Raw genomic sequence first — 18,888 nt, 5'->3', positions numbered from 1 at the left:
TAGTTGCCGTTCCCGTCCGGCGGGTTTGGTGCGAGTTTGGCGAGGTGTTCGTAGTCAAATATTCCACCCTGCCTTTGTTGGCACCGTCCCACAAACAGGAGCAGCTCTGACTGACATAAAAACTTCACCTCTGGATGCAGGGTCACAAAATAAAGAGCCCAGTGCTGGCAGGTCCGCTTCAGCACCGGCCAGGCATTGCTAGATGGGTTGGTCAGTGCGGGGAGGGACCCAAGCTCAGACACTGATGACTACTGATGACTACGCACTTTCACCAAAATGGGCAGCTTGCTTCACCACCTCTATGGTGGCCCTGCTGTTGCGTATGGATGGGTGGTGCTGTTGTGTATTGATGAATGGATTTATTTTCTGGGTGACCTGATTGAATCTGTCTCTCTCTCGCTCTCTCTCTCTCTCATAGTCTCCGCGCCCCCCAGCACTGTTCCCCACCCCGTTCTGACTGTTGCAGATGCAGAAACTGAAATAGATAAATTCAACCTTTTTCCCTCTCTCTGTGCTATTCATTCTCCTGGACACACCCTCTGCAGTGCTGAGTCAGCGGCGCTCCCCCCCTGCCCACACACGGCGCTGTCAAAGTCTCCCTACGGGACCACCCACCGCGATGGGCCACTCTCTGGGCCCAGCTTCACACTGCCTCCCTGGCTCACCACCTGACAGGCAGCCTGGTGTAGTAGTAGTACACTCACAAGGTGTCGGAGGTTTTCATCCAGAGCCTCTTTGTGCACTACAGACACAGACACACACACACACACAAAGATATAGACACCTACATATTTGCACATGTGTCTCTGGGGGACAGTTCCACTCACAGCATTCCCCTGTGCCATGTGTGTGCCCTGTCATGAGCTGAACATGGGGGATGTTTCCCATGTGCCATAAGTGCCCCACATACACCTCTACACAACCTGTATTAATTTGTTTGTGTGTTCATCTTTGCAATATGTGAATCGGGGGCTTTGCAGAGGCACAAAGCGCACGTGCGGGCGTTGGGGGGGAGCTGCTGGCAGCGGCGCAGGGGAAGCACAGCCGGGGAGTGTCGAGATGTTTGGAAATCCTCGGCAATCCCGTCTGACTCATGAATAATGTCGACTCCAGGGCGTTCCCCTGGCCAGCTGTCCGACCCCTCTGGCTGTGAGTCAGCAGACAGGGCCGGGAGGGGGGGGGGGTTAGCCTTGGTCTGGTGGACAGGCTAAGAGGTCTTGGATTCCGGTGGCCGAGCTCTGGCGATCAGTCGCGCCTTGGGAGAAGGAGTGGGAATGGAGGGTTTTGAGGCACCAAGAGGTGCATAGAGGGCAGGAGGGTGTCTAGTCTCATGGAGAGGAAGACGGTCTGAGAAAAGGTTGACTGTCATTATCACCATGATATTAAAACAATAGAAACACACAGAATGGAAAACCAATCCTAGTGAGGTGAACCGTGACACACTGTGGAAACCTTAGAAGAGCCTATAATGATAACTACAAGTGCCTTAGTGATGTCATCAGTCAGCACCAGTCAGCCAAATCCAACACTTTTATTATTTTTATTTCTTGGCAGACGCCCTTATCCACTTACTCCCCAGGACTGGAGTCTGACCCTTTAATCTATTTATCTATTGGGTTAATTGGTTAATTGGTTGGGACAGGTTATGGCCTGCGACCATACAGACAAGCACACAAAGACACACATACACAGATACACAAACTCGCACACACACAAACTCACACACACACGCACGTTGTTAAGAAGCCCATCCTAATTAACCATTTTCCACTGTGTGCAGCTCATTCTGTTGCAGCTGTCCAGTTGTTAGAGAGAGTAGTCGGACTGTGTTTGGCTATGCAGTAAATCTCAAAGTAAGGAGTTAATCAAAAACATTTTTTTTGTTGTGTAAGTTCTGTGTTTGGCCCAGTTCCAACACCCCTGGGCTGTTCTGCATGTGATACGAGTGGTGTCATTAACTCCACAAAACTCATGATAAAAAGCTGACAGGAATTTCTGCGGCGTTTCCATACCGACATGCATCGCGAGAGTGCGGCCTTTTGCTGAGTCATAAAAACGTTGTCCTTTTTATGTCAACATTCTGATGTAGCTCTCCAAAAGACCATCATGAGTAATAAAGACCATGCCAGTCATGTGGCAATGATGGACGAGCGTCGGAGCGCCAGCATTCGCAGCGCCTTTGCTCAGACATTTCTCTCTGATTTATTCTACAGCCCACCCCTGGGACCCTGTAATTAAACTCACACAAACCACCCTGCCTTAAGATTCAACTGCACTTCACCTTCTTAAGAATTCTGTCCAGAATGATTGTGTAATCTGTCTGTTTGAGTGTATTGCAATTGTGCATGGTGTGCGTGCGTGTGTGTGTGCATGTGCATGCCACTGTGTGTGCCACTGTGTAAGTGTGTGTGTGTGTGCATGCCACTGTGTAAGTGTGTGTGTGTGTGTGTGTGCGTGCCACTGTGTGCCACTGTGCATGTGAGTGTCACTATGTGTGCCACTGTGTAAGTGTGTGTGTGTGTGTGTGTGCGTGCCACTGTGTGCCACTGTAAGTGTGTGCCACTGTGCATGTGAGTGTCACTATGTGTGCCGCTGTGTAAGTGTGTCATGTAGGAAGCAGTGGTGTTTTTAATTCTCAACACTTTCTTCGTGCTGATCGATACAGGGACAGGTTGTGGCAGCAGCCAGATGGGGCCTCTGGGGGGAAAATGACAGAGATACTGAGAGCTGCTCAGGGTCCAGAGAGCTGAGGCCAGGAGCGCCACTGACCCGGTCATCTGATGGTCATCTGGTCAGCAATGAACAAGCGCTTCACAGTGTGTTGGGACAAGTCACAAGTGTTCAACTGCAGCTGGTTCATAACACAAATCCTGAGAGGAAGTTAGAGCATCAGGGTGCCTAGTTCAACCTCCCGTATCAGTGTGTTTTTGTGCGTCAGTGTATGTACAGTTAGGTCCTTCAATATTTGGACAGTGACACAATTGTCATCATTTTGGCTCTGTACGCCACCACAATGGATTTGAAAGGAAACAATCAAGATGTGCTTTAAGTGGAGACTTTCATCTTTAATTTGAGGGTAGTTACATCCAAATCGGGTTAACGGTGTAGAAATTACACACATGTTTTGATGTGGTCCCCCCAATTTTAGGGGCTCAAAACTATTTGGACAAACTAACATAATCATGACTTAAATTGTGAATTTCAATACTTGGTTGCAGATCCTTGGCAGTCAATGACTGCCTGAAGTCTGGAACCCATAGACATCACCAGATGCTGGGTTTCTTCTCTGGTGATGCTCTGCCAGGCCTGTACTGCAGCTGTCTTTAATTCCTGCTTGTTCTTGGGGCATTTCAAAACAAACCAATCAGAGAGATAGCAAAAACATTAGGTGTGACCAAATCAACTATCTGGTACCTTCTTAAAAAGAAAGAACGCACTGTGGAGCTCAGGAACACCAAAAGGCCCGGAAGACCATGGAAAACAACTGTGGTGGATGACAGAAGAATTCTTTCCCTGGTGAAGAAAAACCCATTCACAGCAGTTGGCCAGATCAAGATCAAGTCAACAATCAAGAGAAGACTTCACCAGAATAAATACAGAGGGTTTACCACAAGAAATGAACAGGGAACAGGAAACAGGAAGACCAGATTAGAGTTTGCCAAAAAACATCTGAAGAACCATGTACAGTTCTGGAACAAGATCCCATGGACAGATGAGACAAATTGTACCAGAATGATGGGAAGAGAAGAGTGTGGAGAAGGGAAGGGAAGTGTTTAGGTCTATATTATCTGCTCAGATTCAGCCAAATGCTTCAAAACTCATTGGACGGCGCTTCACAGTGCAGATGGACAATGACCCAAAGCATACTGTGAAAGCAACCAAAGAGTTTTTTAAGGCAAAGAAGTGGAATGTGGTAAGTCACCTGACCTGAATCCAGCTGAGCGTGCATTTCACTTGCTGAAGGCAAAACACCCCAAGAACAAGCAGGAACTAAAGACAGCTGCAGTGCAGGCCTGGCAGAGCATCACCAGGGAAGAAACCCAGCATCTGGTGATGTCTATGGGCTCCAGACTTCAGGCAGTCATTGACTGCAAAGGATTTGCCACCGAGTATTGAAACTCACAATTTAATTCATGATTATGTTTATACTTTTGAGACCCTAAAATGGGGGGGACCACATATAAAAATGTGTGTAATTTCTACACCATTCACCCAATTTGGATGTAACTACCCTCAAATTAAAGATGAAAGTCTACACTTAAAGCACATCTTGATTGTTTCTACATTTTGATTCAAATCCATTGTGGTGGCATACAGAGCCAATTGACAATTGTGTCACTGTCCAAATATTTATGGACCTAACTGTATGTGTTGTGTATGTATACACTCACCTAAAGGATTATTAGGAACACCTGTTCAGTTTCTCATTAATGCAATTATGTAACCAACCAATCACATGGCAGTTGCTTCAATGCATTTAGGGGTGTGGTCCTGGTCAAGACAATCTCCTGAACTCCAAACTGAATGTCTGAATGGGAAAGAAAGGTGATTTAAGCAATTTTGAGCGTGGCATGGTTGTTGGTGCCAGACGGGCCGGTCTGAGTATTTCACAGTCTGCTCAGTTACTGGGATTTTCATGCACAACCATTTCTAGGGTTTACAAAGAATGGTGTGAAAAGGGAAAAACATCCAGTATGCGGCAGTCCTGTGGGCGAAAATGCCTTGTTGATGCTAGAGGTCAGAGGAGAATGGGCCGACTGATTCAAGCTGATAGAAGAGCAAGTTTGACTGAAATAACCACTCGTTACAACCGAGGTATGCAGCAAAGCATTTGTGAAGCCACAACACGTACAACCTTGAGGCGGATGGGCTACAACAGCAGAAGACCCCACCGGGTACCACTCATCTCCACTACAAATAGGAAAAAGAGGCTACAATTTGCACAAGCTCACCAAAATTGGACAGTTGAAGACTGGAAAAATGTTGCCTGGTCTGATGAGTCTCGATTTCTGTTGAGACATTCAGATGGTAGAGTCAGAATGAGAACATGGATCCATCATGCCTTGTTACCACTGTGCAGGCTGGTGGTGGTGGTGTAATGGTGTGGGGGATGTTTTCTTGGCACACTTTAGGCCCCTTAGTGCCAATTGGGCATCGTTTAAATGCCACGGCCTACCTGAGCATTGTTTCTGACCATGTCCATCCCTTTATGACCACCATGTACCCATCCTCTGATGGCTACTTCCAGCAGGATAATGCACCATGTCACAAAGGTCGAATCATTTCAAATTGGTTTCTTGAACATGACAATGAGTTCACTGTACTAAACTGGCCCCCACAGTCACCAGATCTCAACCCAATAGAGCATCTTTGGGATGTGGTGGAACGGGAGCTTCGTGCCCTGGATGTGCATCCCACAAATCTCCATCAACTGCAAGATGCTATCCTATCAATATGGGCCAACATTTCTAAAGAATGCTTTCAGCACCTTGTTGAATCAGTGCCACGTAGAATTAAGGCAGTTCTGAAGGCGAAAGGGGGTCAAACACAGTATTAGTATGGTGTTCCTAATAATCCTTTAGGTGAGTGTATATATGTGTGTGTCTGTCTGTCTGTGTGAGTGACACATGCTGAGAATGCCTGGCTAAATCCGGCCCAGTTCATCAGAAACATGCCCCCAGCCCCCTGGATGGCCCGCAGGATGTATTAAGTTATGGTGGAGTAAGCGACCCAGCGTGTCACACTGAAATATCTCCCTCAGGCCAAGAAACACGCGTGACCTACATACCCTACAGCTGTGAGAGGAGAGCAGACCCCCACCACGCTGGAGTGTGAGCCACTCTGTAGGCAGTCAATCCAGGCAGTACAGAACCCAGAGCACCTCAGACCCCCAGCTCTCCTTTAGCATTCTTTAAATTCACCCCCGTAAGGCAGGATGGGGAGGAGCTTCAGGCAGCAAGGGTGCTCAGGAGACGCACCAGAGAGGACAGGACTGTTTTTAGGTCACTGAGACTTGCAAATCTCCTTATTGAATTGTTCTGATATTTTGAATTCATGAAGTACATACATACATTCATGCATACATAAATACAGAAACACATGCAAACACAGACCGAGAAAGGGACAGGCCTGGGTTCTGTGTGTGATGTCAATGCTAAGCAGGGAACTGGGCCCAAAATGCGTCTCAAACCCGTGTTTATCTTCACAAAGCAGAAAGTACATTGTGTTTTGTGTGTGTGGTGTGGTGTGATGGTGGGGGGTGGGGGGTATTTAAGGTCGAGTCGCATCTTGGCTGCATTATAATTCGATGCAGTCTGCGTTCCGCATTGCCAAAAACTAATCAACACCTTCACAGCCCGAGAGCGCCACTGGAGTCAGCATGTTCCCCCTGACCGGGGCAGGGTCCCTCTGACGGGCAGCTTCGACTGGAGGTTTTCGGACCCCAGCCGTCCCATCAGAAAACACACTGCACATATGTATAGAGACATGCTGCGTCATACATCAGGGCTGGGTTCGGTTTTGGTGCACTGAGTTTACTGGCTCATGCTTTTCTGTTTGTTTGTTTGTCTTGGCTATGGTTTGAATATATCATGCATTTGAGCTGGATTGTGTTTCAGTTTGTGTTCAGACGCACATGATTGTGAAGTATACCCTGCAGTGCTTCTTTTCAATGTCGTTTTTGTTTTGTTTTGTGGTTTTATATTATTTCTGTTTCGCTGCCAAAAACGCACAACTTAAAACATATTCATCACATTAACATTCACACTGTATGGATTATCTCTACCAGCAACTAAACCGGTGCTCAGTGGTTGCCAGTGGCCCCCTGCCCTCAGAACCGCATGTGAGGAAAGCAGTGCATCGATGCTCTTCCTCCTCTTCCTCCCGGGTGCGCTGTAGTTGAGTGCCAGGTCACAGTTTTCTTGATGGCAAAATGATGGGAGGGCAGTGCGTCTGTGTGTGAGTGCAGAAGGAGGTGGTAAACACATATAAATGAAAGTTTTGTGGAGTTATACAGGCTCGATTGCAGCAGGATTCATGACACAGTGTGATTACAGACAGGAGATCGGAGAGGAAAGCCTGTCCGATAACGGAGAAGCTCAGGCTGGGGTTTCTGAGAATCACAGCCCATCAAGTTCCCCAAGGGTCCAGTTTCAGTGTGGGGGGGGGTGGATTGAGTGGCGGACGAAACGTCACACTTCACCATACATGGAAACAGGAACATGTGGGGGGTGGGTTCGGGGGTGATCATTTTTAAATTTTAAAGTTTCAAAATCTCCCTCCAGTTTTCCGTTTTCGGACTGATGGGATTTCAGCTGCATATATGGTGATTAAAAATAGAAACCACGAGACCAGCATTTAAATATAAATGACACCATCAGATTTCGTGAAGTATAAATATTTTCATTTTATTTTTTCACCAAATAAGGCCTTTTCTTTTATTGTTTTAAGAGGAACGGGGAATAAAACCAATTTATAACATTCAGAGTCTTTCAGCTGCCGCTCTCTTGCAGAACCTCTTAATTGGAAACTGTTACTCGGCTGATTGGCATATCGATCTGTAATCTGTCCTGATTGGTTTCATTCGGCAAATTTCGATCAGTAATCTATGTTCATTTATCAGTGCCGTGTTCTTCAGGGATTGTTGAGACTCTGCTTTGGCACCAGGGAATGAAACTCAGGAGTCCAGCTAACTGGAGAGAGTTGTTGTTTATCAGACATCTTTATCTAAGGCAATATGTTTTATCAAACTCACATGCAATTCACTACTTATATTTTGTATTCAAATTTAAATTTTCAAGGCAGGTATAAGAACTCCAGCCCCCGGCAAAAGTGTATTTTAAGCAGTGCCGTGTCTGTAACTCATGCCCTCAGAATCCCCCCCGTACCTTTAATGAGAGTCACAGTTGACTATAATTATCAAGCCCCCCTCCCCCTCGGAAACACTTTAAAGTCTAAACGAGTTGCTGAAGAGCCTTGAACCCACAGCCGAGTGTGAAAACAAGTGTCTTCATTTGAGTGCGAGTGTGTGTCTCCATTGCTCCACGTCCACGGCGATGGTCAGGAGCACGCCAGGGAGCAGCTGGCAGGCGCTGCTGTGTGCGGTTTCAGCGGTTGACGGTTGCCTCATCAGGTGAAGTGTTAGTGTAAATCAGGTCAGAAATTGCCAGGGTCACGTGACCTTGGAGCTGTGAGCGAGAGAAGCAGGCGTCTGTCTCTCTCTCTCTCCCCATTCTCTCTCTCTCTCCTAATGCGCTGAATCATACTCAATCTCAATCATACTGGCTTGTGTCCCAGGCCTTCTCTGTGTTCGTCGGCCCGGGCCAAACTCCGCTCAGCCCTGGCTCTTCCTGGGAACCCCCTCACTGGGTAACTCAGGCCTGGCTCTTGCCGGGAACCCCCTCTGGGATCGTTTGCCCTGGCGGAGGAATTTCTTTTGTTTTTTTTCCACTCTAGATAAATAGAGAACAAATGGATTCACCAAGTGTAGTGTAGCGAGCCACTCGCTGTGTGTGTGTCTGTGTTGATGTGTGTGTCTGTGTTGTTGTACATGAGTAAGTATTGAAAGAGTTCTGTAATTGTATTTTCAGTGAGTTTGCATAATTCATATTCAAATGTAAAACCTGAACGTTCTCACCATTCCAGCCCTGCAGGGGAAAGGAAGTGTGGGAAATACATGATGTAACACAAGTCAGTGCCCTGTGAGGCCTATTGGACCCCCCCCGCAGAATCTGGCAGCAGGGCTCCATCACTGGGACGGGCACAGGCAGACGGGCACCGGGCACATGCCTGAGCGTCATGTGGAGGAGGCGAGACCAGACTGGCTGGGAGTGGCCACTGCGGCAGCTCCCTCTCTCCCTCCCTCCACCCCTGCGCTTCGAATATTCGTATATGGGCCAATAATTCACATGCCAACGCCAACGTCAGAGAGGCTGTAAAAGTGTAGCGTGGGTGGGCGGGTCATTGTCTTCACAGCTGTAAACATGTTGACACCTGCGACCTCTTTCAGCTTCTTTTCATTTTCCCTGTCGATATTATTATTATTATCAGAGCCAGCGAGCGCTCTGGTTTGCTTGTGTACAGATGTCACACTGCGATCCCAGCCCCCACTCGCCAGCCTGGCAGGTTTGGTTTAGCGTGCAATGGATTACGCTCAACATATGGTGTGTGTGTGTGTGTGTGTGTATATGGATAAACACAGGTATTTGTATATGTACACACGGGTGACAAATTAAAGGAAAAGCCTTAATAAATGAGTGGAGTAGCATAACGAATGCAGATGCCTCCAAACGTGTACTGCATGATACAGTTAAGCAATTAACATCCTAACATGCTCTGTGGCATGTATACAAATTCTGAGCAGGCCCAGCTGACCTCGATTTTGGATCAAGATGGCAAGAGGAAAGGATCTAAGTGACTTTGAAAGACATTATTGGGGCGCGAATGGCAGGAGCTTCAGTCTCAAAGACGCTCAAGTAGCTAGTGTTCTCCACAAGTGAGCGAGTGTTTGTGTGGCGACACCAAGAGAACGGTACAGGCCTGACTGCTTGACCCCTACAGTGAGGGGGTCCGGAGGCTCTGTTATGCTGTGGGGGGCATTTTCCTGGCATGGTTTGGGTCAACTTGTCCCCTTAGAGGGAAGGTTCACTGGTTATCCAGATTATACTCTGGTGAAACACTTCTATCCTGATGGGAGTGGTCTCTTCCAGGATGACAATGCCCTCATCCACAGGGCACGAGAGCTAACTGAATGGTCTGATGAGTATAAAAATTATGTGAATCATATGCTATGGCCTTCGCAGTCACCAGATCTCAACCCAGTTGAACACCTATGTGAGATTTTGGACCGACGTGTTAGACAGCGCTCTCCACCACCATCATCAAAACACCAAATGAGGGAATATCTTTTGGAAGAATGGTGTTCATGGTGCCAAGAGCATTTAAGCTGTTCTGGCAGCTCATGGCGCCCAACACCTTACTGAGACACTTTATGTTGGTTCTACCTTTAATTTGTCACCCGTCTGTATAATAGTTATAAAGCATGCATGCAGTATGACGTTCTGTATTGGGCTGTACTGGGCTGTATTGGACTGTATTAAGCGCAGTATTATTCTTATTAAGTGCAGTATTATTCTTATTAAGCACAGTATTATTGCTATTAAGTGCAGTATTATTCTTATTAAGCACAGTATTATTCCTATTAAGTGCAGTATTATTCCAATTAAGCCCAGTATTATTCTTATTGAGCGCAGTATTATCGCTATTAAGCACAGTATTATTCTTATTGGGCACAGTATTATTGCTATTAAGCACAGTATTATTGCTATTAAGCACAGTAATATTCCTATTAAGCGCAGTATTATTCTCATTAAGTGCAGTATTATTCCTATTAACCGCAGTATTCTCATTAAGTGCTGTATTATTCTCATCGAGCACAGTATAATTTCAGATCAGGCGAAAGAGAAGAGGGAGTTGTGTTTGGTCTTTTCTCACGTGTCTCCTAACCCTGTCTCTCACACACCCTCGTGTTGCTCAATTCAGCGGTCTGAGCCCCCCCCACCCCCGTGTCTCTCTAAACAGAGCTCACATTAAAGCCAAATTAAAGCTTTCATATTAAAGCAGATCCGGTCTGTCTGCTTTGATTCTGCTCCCTCACCATCCAAACAACCACACCACGCTCCCTGCACCCAACTTGCCAGCGCACACACACACACACACATACACACTCACACTCCTGCCCCTACCTCCACACACCCCCACTCCTTCAGCTGGCCGTACCCGGGTGCAGCAGTGGTGCTAATGAGATGAGGTGGAGGAGCTGGCTCTCTAGCAGCTGTATGAGATTCCGCATGTCCTGATGAGTAATTCCACCGTCCGCCCCCCCACACAGCTCCGCACCCTGAGTCATCAGCTCCCAGCCCCCCAGCCAGGGCAGCGCGGGTCCCATGGGAGGCACACAGCCGCCAGGGATGAGTCATCTGGCACAGAGCTGTGAAGACAGTTACTCTGTTGGCATTTTATCTGCCAGGAGCCCAGAGGCAGGGTGAGAGAGGGGCGAGAGAGGGACGGGGTGAGAGAGGGACAGGGCGAGAATGGGGCAAGTAAGAAGAAAGGAGTGCAAGAGAGGGGTGAGAGAGGGTCAGGGCGCGAGAGGAGTGAGGGAAGGGCAGAGCGAGAGAGGGGCAGGGCGAGAGAAGGGCAGGGGCGAGAGGGGCGAGAGAAGGGCAGGGTGAGAGGGGCGAGAGAAGGGCAGGGTGAGAGGGGCGAGAGAAAGGCAGGGTGAGAGAGGGGCGAGAGGAGGGCAGGGTGAGAGAGGGGCAGGGTGAGAGAGGGGCGAGAGAAGGGCAGGGTGAGAGAGGGGCAGGGTGAGAGGGGCAGGGCGAGAGGAGGGCAGGGTGAGAGGGGCGAGAGAAGGCAGGGCGAGAGAAGGCAGGGTGAGAGAGGGGCGAGAGAAGGGCAGGGTGAAAGAGGGGCGAGAGAAGGGCAGGGTGAGAGAGGGGCAGCCTGCAGGCTGGGCGAGAGAAGATGAACAGAGAAGGGAGCCGTGATGGAGCAGATCAATACAATTAAATTACAAGAAATTAAATTAAAAATAAAAATGTCAAATAAAATAAAAATAAAATGTAACTAAATCAAACAAGATTTGTTTAAGTCACAAACATCGCTGCACAGATAAGCCTGTGGACGGGTTGGCAGGGTCAGGGTGTGGGACGGACTCGAGAGCTTGTCCTTTGTCTTGGCAACCGTCATCAGCAGACTACACCCCCCCAGTGCGCTCCGCCCGACACATCTGTCTGCAGATGCAGGAAACATCAGTCCACAGTGTGCGTAGCAGAACAACAACCATAATAACATACCAAGCAAATATCATCACTGAAAAATTAATATTTATTGATTTTTAATCCTCATCTCAGCAAATTAGCAAAACTCAGTGAACCAGGGGCATCCATTACTGAATATGAAGTGAAATACCTTCTTCCTGTAACAACTATGACATTGTCCCCAAACAATAATACATACAGACAGACAGACATACATCGTATATAACCTGAACAGAACCAGACCCCCGGGTGTGTCGGTTCCACGTGGCTGTGGGCCCCGGCGTAAGAAAGTCACGATTGGGGGGGGGGGATTCTGCTGGCGTGAAGCATTGCAGGATCTCACTGTTGACCATTGCAAGAGCAATAAGGATTTTTAGGGGCATTATGACTGGGTTAATAAAACACAGCTGCCCCTAAAAGCCCCTCATTTTTCTTGCTGCCTTTGCATCCTTCTTCTCCCCAAAACACACACACACACACACACGTATGACCGAATTTAGTGATCTCTTATCTAACTTAGCCACAAACCATGATAAACTCATTATTCTGGGGGACTTTAACATACATATTGACATTAAAGAGGACCCCTTTACTGTTAGATTTCTTGTCCCTATTGGAGTCTGTAGGCTTTATTCAGCATGTGTCAGGACCCACACATCGCCACAATCACTCACTAGAGTTATGACTCATGGGGTAAAGATTCATAGCCTAATAATCTTCCCCCGAAACCTTGCGATATCTGACCACAGCCTCCTTGCCTTCGAGCTGCTGGGAGCAGTGACGAACACACAGGAGAGGAACATCGAATCTTGTCGCCTAAATCCTGCTGCTGTTACTAAATGCACTACTTTTGCAGTGAATACAGACATGACAAGAGCCACACAAACTCTGCTGTGTGTCTGATCTTAAGCTATGGATGACAAGAAATGTCCTTCTGCTAAACTCTGAAGAGACAGAAGACAGTGGCATCTGTGACCGTTCACAGTGAGTCGAGATCCTCCAGCTCAGAAACATTGCTAAATTAAGACACCAGGACACACTGAGCTCGGTCTCCAGGTGGAGAGTCCCTGCCCTCAATCAGATAGAAATCCATGGGGTAATTGAATAAACAAATGCATGGCACCGCATTTTGGTGTGACTGGTCAATCCTCACAGTAATTAACTCTACCAGCTCCCGCAGTCTGAAGATTTAAACAGCTCCACAAACCCGGTGACGCACAGACCTGATCAATTAACCTGCCCTGCTTAATCTCGGTTTACTAAATAAATGTCGTTTTTTGTGGCACTTAGGAAATGCCTGTAAAGTATTTATGTATCCTGTAAATAAAATAAAATCTATCCATTGTCAAGATTACAAATATTTAATTAGCCTAGTTATTTAATTTTTAATGTATTAATTGATTTGCGTGTGTGTTTATGTGGTTAGTTATTTTTAGATCGGTCTTCAAATATATTTACGTATTTTAAATTGTGGTACAAATGGACATTTTCTCTTGCAAAAGACAAGAGACAACCGTCTTGCTGTGGCTCAATGCGAGGCTTCTTGTGTGCGTCACACACATAAGTAGCATAATAATAATAATAAATACCTTGTTGGTAATGGTGTATTAATTAACATAAGTAATGCTTATCTATGAAAGGGCCCTGGGGGCGGGTACGAGCCCAATCGAGCCGGGTCCAAGCCTTACCAGGAGCAGCAGGGGCATGAAATTGTCTCCCCGCAGACCTGCACGGCATATATATATATATATATATATATATATATATATATAGTTTCGTAATGTATTTAATCACACGAGTTTCATAAGTCAGAGTGAATGGGATCAGAGAGTCCATAGCCGAGAGCGAGTACGGTGTTATTAACGGTTCTGTGTCGGGTTCAATTTTTCCTTAGAATTGTGTGGAAGGGAAGTCAAAATGATTTCAGAATCGGAATATCAGTTTAAAACTGGTTTAGCCTATGTGTGTGTGTGTGTGTGTACACCTGAGTGCAGTCCATTACAAAAGCTAAAGCAACTGTAGAAGCACAGTGCCCGTCCACGGCTGCGGGAATCTGGGTTAGTGAGGGGCCCTAAATCATGCGATGGCAGGAGCCTCCTGGGGCCCGAGACGGTCCGTCCCACAGACCCAGAGGGAGAGACGGGACATGAGCGCACAGCAGCAGTGTGTGTGTGTGTGTGTGTGTGTGTGTGTGAGTGTGAGTGTGTGAGTGTGTGTGTGTGTGTGCGTGTGTGTGTGTGTGTGTGTGTGTGTGTGTGTGAGAGTGTGAGTGTGTGTGTGTGTGTGTGAGTGTGAGTGTGTGAGTGTGTGTGTGTGTGTGCGTGTGTGTGTGTGTGTGTGTGTGTGTGTGTGTGTGAGAGTGTGAGTGTGTGTGTGTGTGCTTTGTTCTGTTTTATGTTTTTTATCCATTTCATGCGCAGGAAATGTGCAAGAATCTCGAAAGGCAAGCAACTTGTATCATTTTTTATTAAACAAATGCAGTATTTAATCCCTTTCAGGTGTTTTTTGAACAGTTGACCCCCACCCCGCAAATCAACTATATACAAGTTTTTTGCATTTAGTTTAAAAATAATTACTTTTAAATATTTTTTGTTGTCTGTTTTAGAAATATATTTAAAGTGACTTCCCAGTACGTTTTAAAGAAACCTGAACTATTTTCTCTCCGAGATGAGGAGTAGGATCTTATCAAAATACATTTTAAAAAGTATTTTATTATTATTATTGTAATAAATTAGTATGCGGCCTTTGTATTATCTACAGTCTATTAGATCACACAATTTAAAATACTGCTAACATTTACATAAGATAGACGTATAAACCGGCGAATGAAAACAGTCTAAACACTGCACGTTTCAGAAGGACACGGCGCTGAATATTTCCGGATTCTTCCTAAAAATTAATAAGAATGTCAATTTAGACTCGATAAATAATACAAAACTAAAGAAAGACAGCGGGGCCCGCGGACAGCGGAGAGGGGACTTGTTGCGTCAAGGTTTCGGACACGTGTGTCGGGGACTGGGACTTTGTAGGCCAGTTGAGAGAGGGAACAGAACTCATCTCGCCCGCAAAGACCCACACCCAGACACACAGACCCCCGACACACACAGTGCCCGCAGGTGCCCGCAGGTACAGGCACAGCCTCAGTAGTAACCGCGGGAAGTGGAGGCGAAGGCGGGGTGTTGCGAATGCAGTTAAACCTCAGCTAATTTCAGTCCATTTGGAAGTGGGTCAGTGGGCTGGTTACTCCTCAGTGTCCCGTCCCCGTGTATGAAGTACTGCAGCTCCGGAGTTTAAATGATTGCTCCAGGTATGTGTTCAGAGAGCCCGAAAGCAGCAGGATCATATTGGAATAGGCAGCTAAATTAAACGTGTGTGTGTGTAATCCTGCTATATATACTGAGACTGCCTCACAACTCGAACACCTCGGTCTGAAGATTGAAATCCACGCAAGGAGCCCTGAGCGCCAGGATCAGCGCCTGGCAGCAGCGACCTGCGGACGGTTTACTTACACCGGGCTGCCCGCGGTGCCGGGCTGGGGGGCTGAGGGTCCGAGTGGGCTGCCAGTCCTGGGGCGGTCAGGGTCCCTCCGCAGCACAAGGAGTCGGGCTGGGCTGGGCTCGGCGGAGGACGAGTGAGAGCAGAGTCAGAGGACATCCAGTCTGAACATGTGAACCAGTCCCCACTTAAAACCAGCAGGAAAAAATGAAAGGGTGGGGGTGTGGGGGGTAATTCTTATATTCATGTTCCTGCACAGGCGACTGTAATTCAGTCAGAAAGTCAGGCGATTCGCAGGGAAGAATTGCAACACTTCGCATTCAGAAACAAATCCAAGGAACACATCCCAAGAGACTGCCCTCCAAATATACATGCCTGTGTGTGTCTGTATCCAGCGAGGCGAGAGGCGCCCATTGCAACACTGTAGCGCAGCGGCCAGAGGAAGAGCCTAGAAAGTTTTCCCCCTCTGTCTATTTCTCTCAGTAATGACATGTCCCGGGGGGGGGCACCTGGCTTGTGGCGGTCCAGCTCTCCAGCCCGCTGTGCCACCCCGGGGGGCAGTGTGCGCCGTGCAGTGCCGCGTCGGTGTGTGGCGCAGCCGAGCCTGGGCCGCTGGAGAGGGCTTGTGTCGGGCAGAGAGTGAGCCCTGCGCCGCGCCGCTGCTCATTAGATTACTGTCGCCACCGCCCGGAGGAGCGAGGATCTGCAGCGCGCAGGGTGTGTTTCAACAGGATCCCTTTAAAGAGCACATTGCGTATTGTTAACCAATGAGAGCATCGCACACATCTGCCTGGGAAACCAATTCCACCGGGCTGGTGCCTGCAGGATTGTGTGATACGTCGCGTTTATACAGATAGTATAAGGCAACAGTAGCGACCCGAGCCACAGCCTGGATGCCCCCAGGTGGACATCGTGCGTTTCATTTAGCACGCAATTAAAGAGAGTGAGTTTGTGTGTGTAACTACAGTACATTGAGTTTCAGTGCATTGTCCATATACAGACTTGCAAGCATGTCTGTAGGCAGCAGCACTGCACTATATTACAGATATCATAAGCGCGGTGGGGGTGAACACTGACCCCCGACACACAGAGACGGTTTACGTCTCCAGAGTTTGTGCAAGCGGCCTATATATACTTCATTATTACAGTCCCCAGGAAACCGCTTTTACTTCCCCCTACCACACATGAATTGAATATACATAGGTACAGTAACTACTCATTCAAATTCAACTAGGAAAACTACACTCCAGCATAAGTTAATTGTATAGGTTTCCAAAGCAATCTGAACGGTAAGTTACAGTCCACCGTTTACATGTTATCTTTAATGACTTACTTAGTGATCTTTAGCGTGAAGTATCTAATTGTCCATGTCTGAAATCGATTTTAAAAACATCCAGTCATATAATATAAAAAAGCAGACTACATGTCTGAAATTACTGTAGGCCTGTTCTTTTTTAGCTTCTTAATTCTCTTTTGTTGACTTTCAGTTTAAGACTTTGAGGTTGACTTTATTTACTTGATGAGAGCATTTAATAAAACGTGTACAATGACACATTACAATAACGTGACTGTGCGCTTTCAGAGCTCCGTGCGGCTGTGCGGGGGTCGCAGGTCGCGGCGTGCCCCCCGTCAGTGTGCCGCTGGGTGTGGGATACAGCAGCGGGAGTGCCTCGCCCATTGTGTCGGGGGATATTACCGCCTTTCGTAGGGATTTTCATTTGCTTTGACGGTTATTCTGCGTGTTTCAACGTATTTCAAAATTATTTTAACGCTAATACCAGATATTATTTACTGTCTTTTTACAGCAGGGCAAACTCGCCATAATTAAAGTGAATTATGATTATTATTATTACAGTATTGTTGTTTACCTCTAAGATGTTTGCTTGGATTTATGTTACTCTGTAAGTGTACTTTGAAAGTGTGAATAATAATATAATAAAATAATATACACGTGAATAACATTATTTGCTGGAGATGTATGATGAACTTTATTTAGACCGAGGTTTAGCTGTATTAACAATGTTTTAATTGTTCATTTATCGCTCGAGCGACACCTGGTGGCCATTTCCTTAATTTAAAGCAATACTATGACATAAATATAACCATATAACCATAAAACATTTTCGGTAATTCAGTAATTTAAAAAAAATGTCTATTCAAAATATACAAAGTGGAACCGAATTGTGAGTAACGTAGTGCGACTCAGTTTGATGAAACACGTTTATATACAGATAGACAGACAGACAGATAGATAGATATGTGTTACATATGTGTCTTTTCTTTGCTCAGGAGGTCGGGGCTCAATCCCGCCCGTGCGCCGATGCCTTTAAAAAGGTTGCCCCCAGGCGCGCGCAGGCACGGACGGGGTTCGAACCCGCGATCTTCGGTTTACGAGACCGACGCCTTACCACTTGGCCACCGCGCCAGACACACACCCAGGCCCCGGTCCTGCCACTGGAGGCTTTGCCGGCCCCCGGATTAGGGGCACACCGCAGCGGCAGCCGGATAACCCCCCACCCCCCCAGGGACCAGCGCGTCTCAAACTGGAGCTTCATCTCTGGGGAAAGAAGCTCTGTGGGCCTTTCCTCACCGGCACAGACCGCAGCTCAGCGTCTGCACCCTGTGCGCAATGGTGCTCTGTGCAGACCCTGCGCTCTCTGCGGGGGAGGCATAATCGCCTGATCTTTGACCCGGCCAGGGTGACCGGGGGGGGGCAGCATCCAATGCTTTGTGTGCGGATACAGTGCCTGCCGGCGCCGCACGGGCTGTGTGCTGTAATGGGATGTGTGTAAGTATGCGGGTGGTTTTAATCGCAGTGCTTCGACACGGTCAGGCCCGGGGCGGCTCGCTGGAAACGCGTCCATCCTGTTTCCAAGCGTGGAGACCCTGAGCAGCGTCTGCGCAGCCGAGCGCTTCACTCCGCCGCGCAGTACCGCCGCTGCCGGCGGGGAGGCAGTAAAACGCAGCTGTTGATTCAGGGCCGGAGACACCAGGGGGCACCGGGGGACAATGCCAGTGCAGTGAAGCGGGTGCCCACCCAGTTTGATTATCTTTGCTTTAATAAACAGTGAATATGCTAAATAATGTATTGAACATTTGAGCTCAATTGCAACAATCTGAAAGCAGGACTGACTGGGCAGGATCCGTGATTACAGCGTGCAGCTCCGCGCTGGCTCTGCTGGTGCGTCGCAGTTGACGCTGGATGACTGTGATGAAGGCTGTTCACGACCACGTGTTGATCTGCGCAGACTTTGACCAGCTTAGACAATGCGATTCTGAGAATCTTCTGTAGAAAACACTAGTACGATTATAGTATGAAATAATGTCGTTTTTAGATTCATTCTGGATTCTGGATTCAAATACATCTATAAATAATAATAATACCCCTGGTACTACACCTGTATAATTTCCCTGCTTTTATTGCTGTTTGTTATAGACATGACGCTTTTAGATAGCTAGAAACCTCACATGTAGGCTAATAATAATTAATGCCAAAACAAACACAATCCGAATGAAACAAGACCAAAAAAACGCAACGCGCCACTTTCTTGTAAACAAAACAAAAAACAAGAAC

The 18,888-nt window shown here is 47.3% G+C and overlaps 1 long non-coding RNA gene and 1 other non-coding gene across 3 annotated transcripts; both read right to left on the bottom strand.

Moving 5' to 3' along the window:
• Nucleotides 1-7,390: 7,390 nt before the first annotated feature.
• Nucleotides 7,391-15,974, bottom strand: LOC136749687 (uncharacterized). Of its 2 annotated transcripts, none has more exons than XR_010816777.1 (3): nucleotides 15,329-15,974; nucleotides 10,743-10,987; nucleotides 7,391-8,450 (listed from the first exon to the last, which is right to left on the bottom strand). It is a non-coding gene; the product is annotated as an uncharacterized LOC136749687 (long non-coding RNA). The 2 variants fall into 2 exon arrangements; XR_010816778.1 differs by having other exon boundaries at nucleotides 10,777-10,987; nucleotides 15,329-15,973.
• Nucleotides 15,975-17,667: 1,693 nt separating this feature from the next.
• Nucleotides 17,668-17,739, bottom strand: trnat-cgu (transfer RNA threonine (anticodon CGU)). Its single transcript has one exon. It is a non-coding gene; the product is annotated as a tRNA-Thr (tRNA).
• Between the last annotated feature and the right edge of the window lie 1,149 nt (nucleotides 17,740-18,888).

This window comes from Amia ocellicauda, chromosome 5 (genome assembly GCF_036373705.1).
Source record: "Amia ocellicauda isolate fAmiCal2 chromosome 5, fAmiCal2.hap1, whole genome shotgun sequence".
Taxonomy (NCBI): domain Eukaryota; kingdom Metazoa; phylum Chordata; class Actinopteri; order Amiiformes; family Amiidae; genus Amia; species Amia ocellicauda.
Note: the sequence above shows the minus strand (reverse complement) of the source record. Positions and strands in the feature narration are given on the sequence as shown.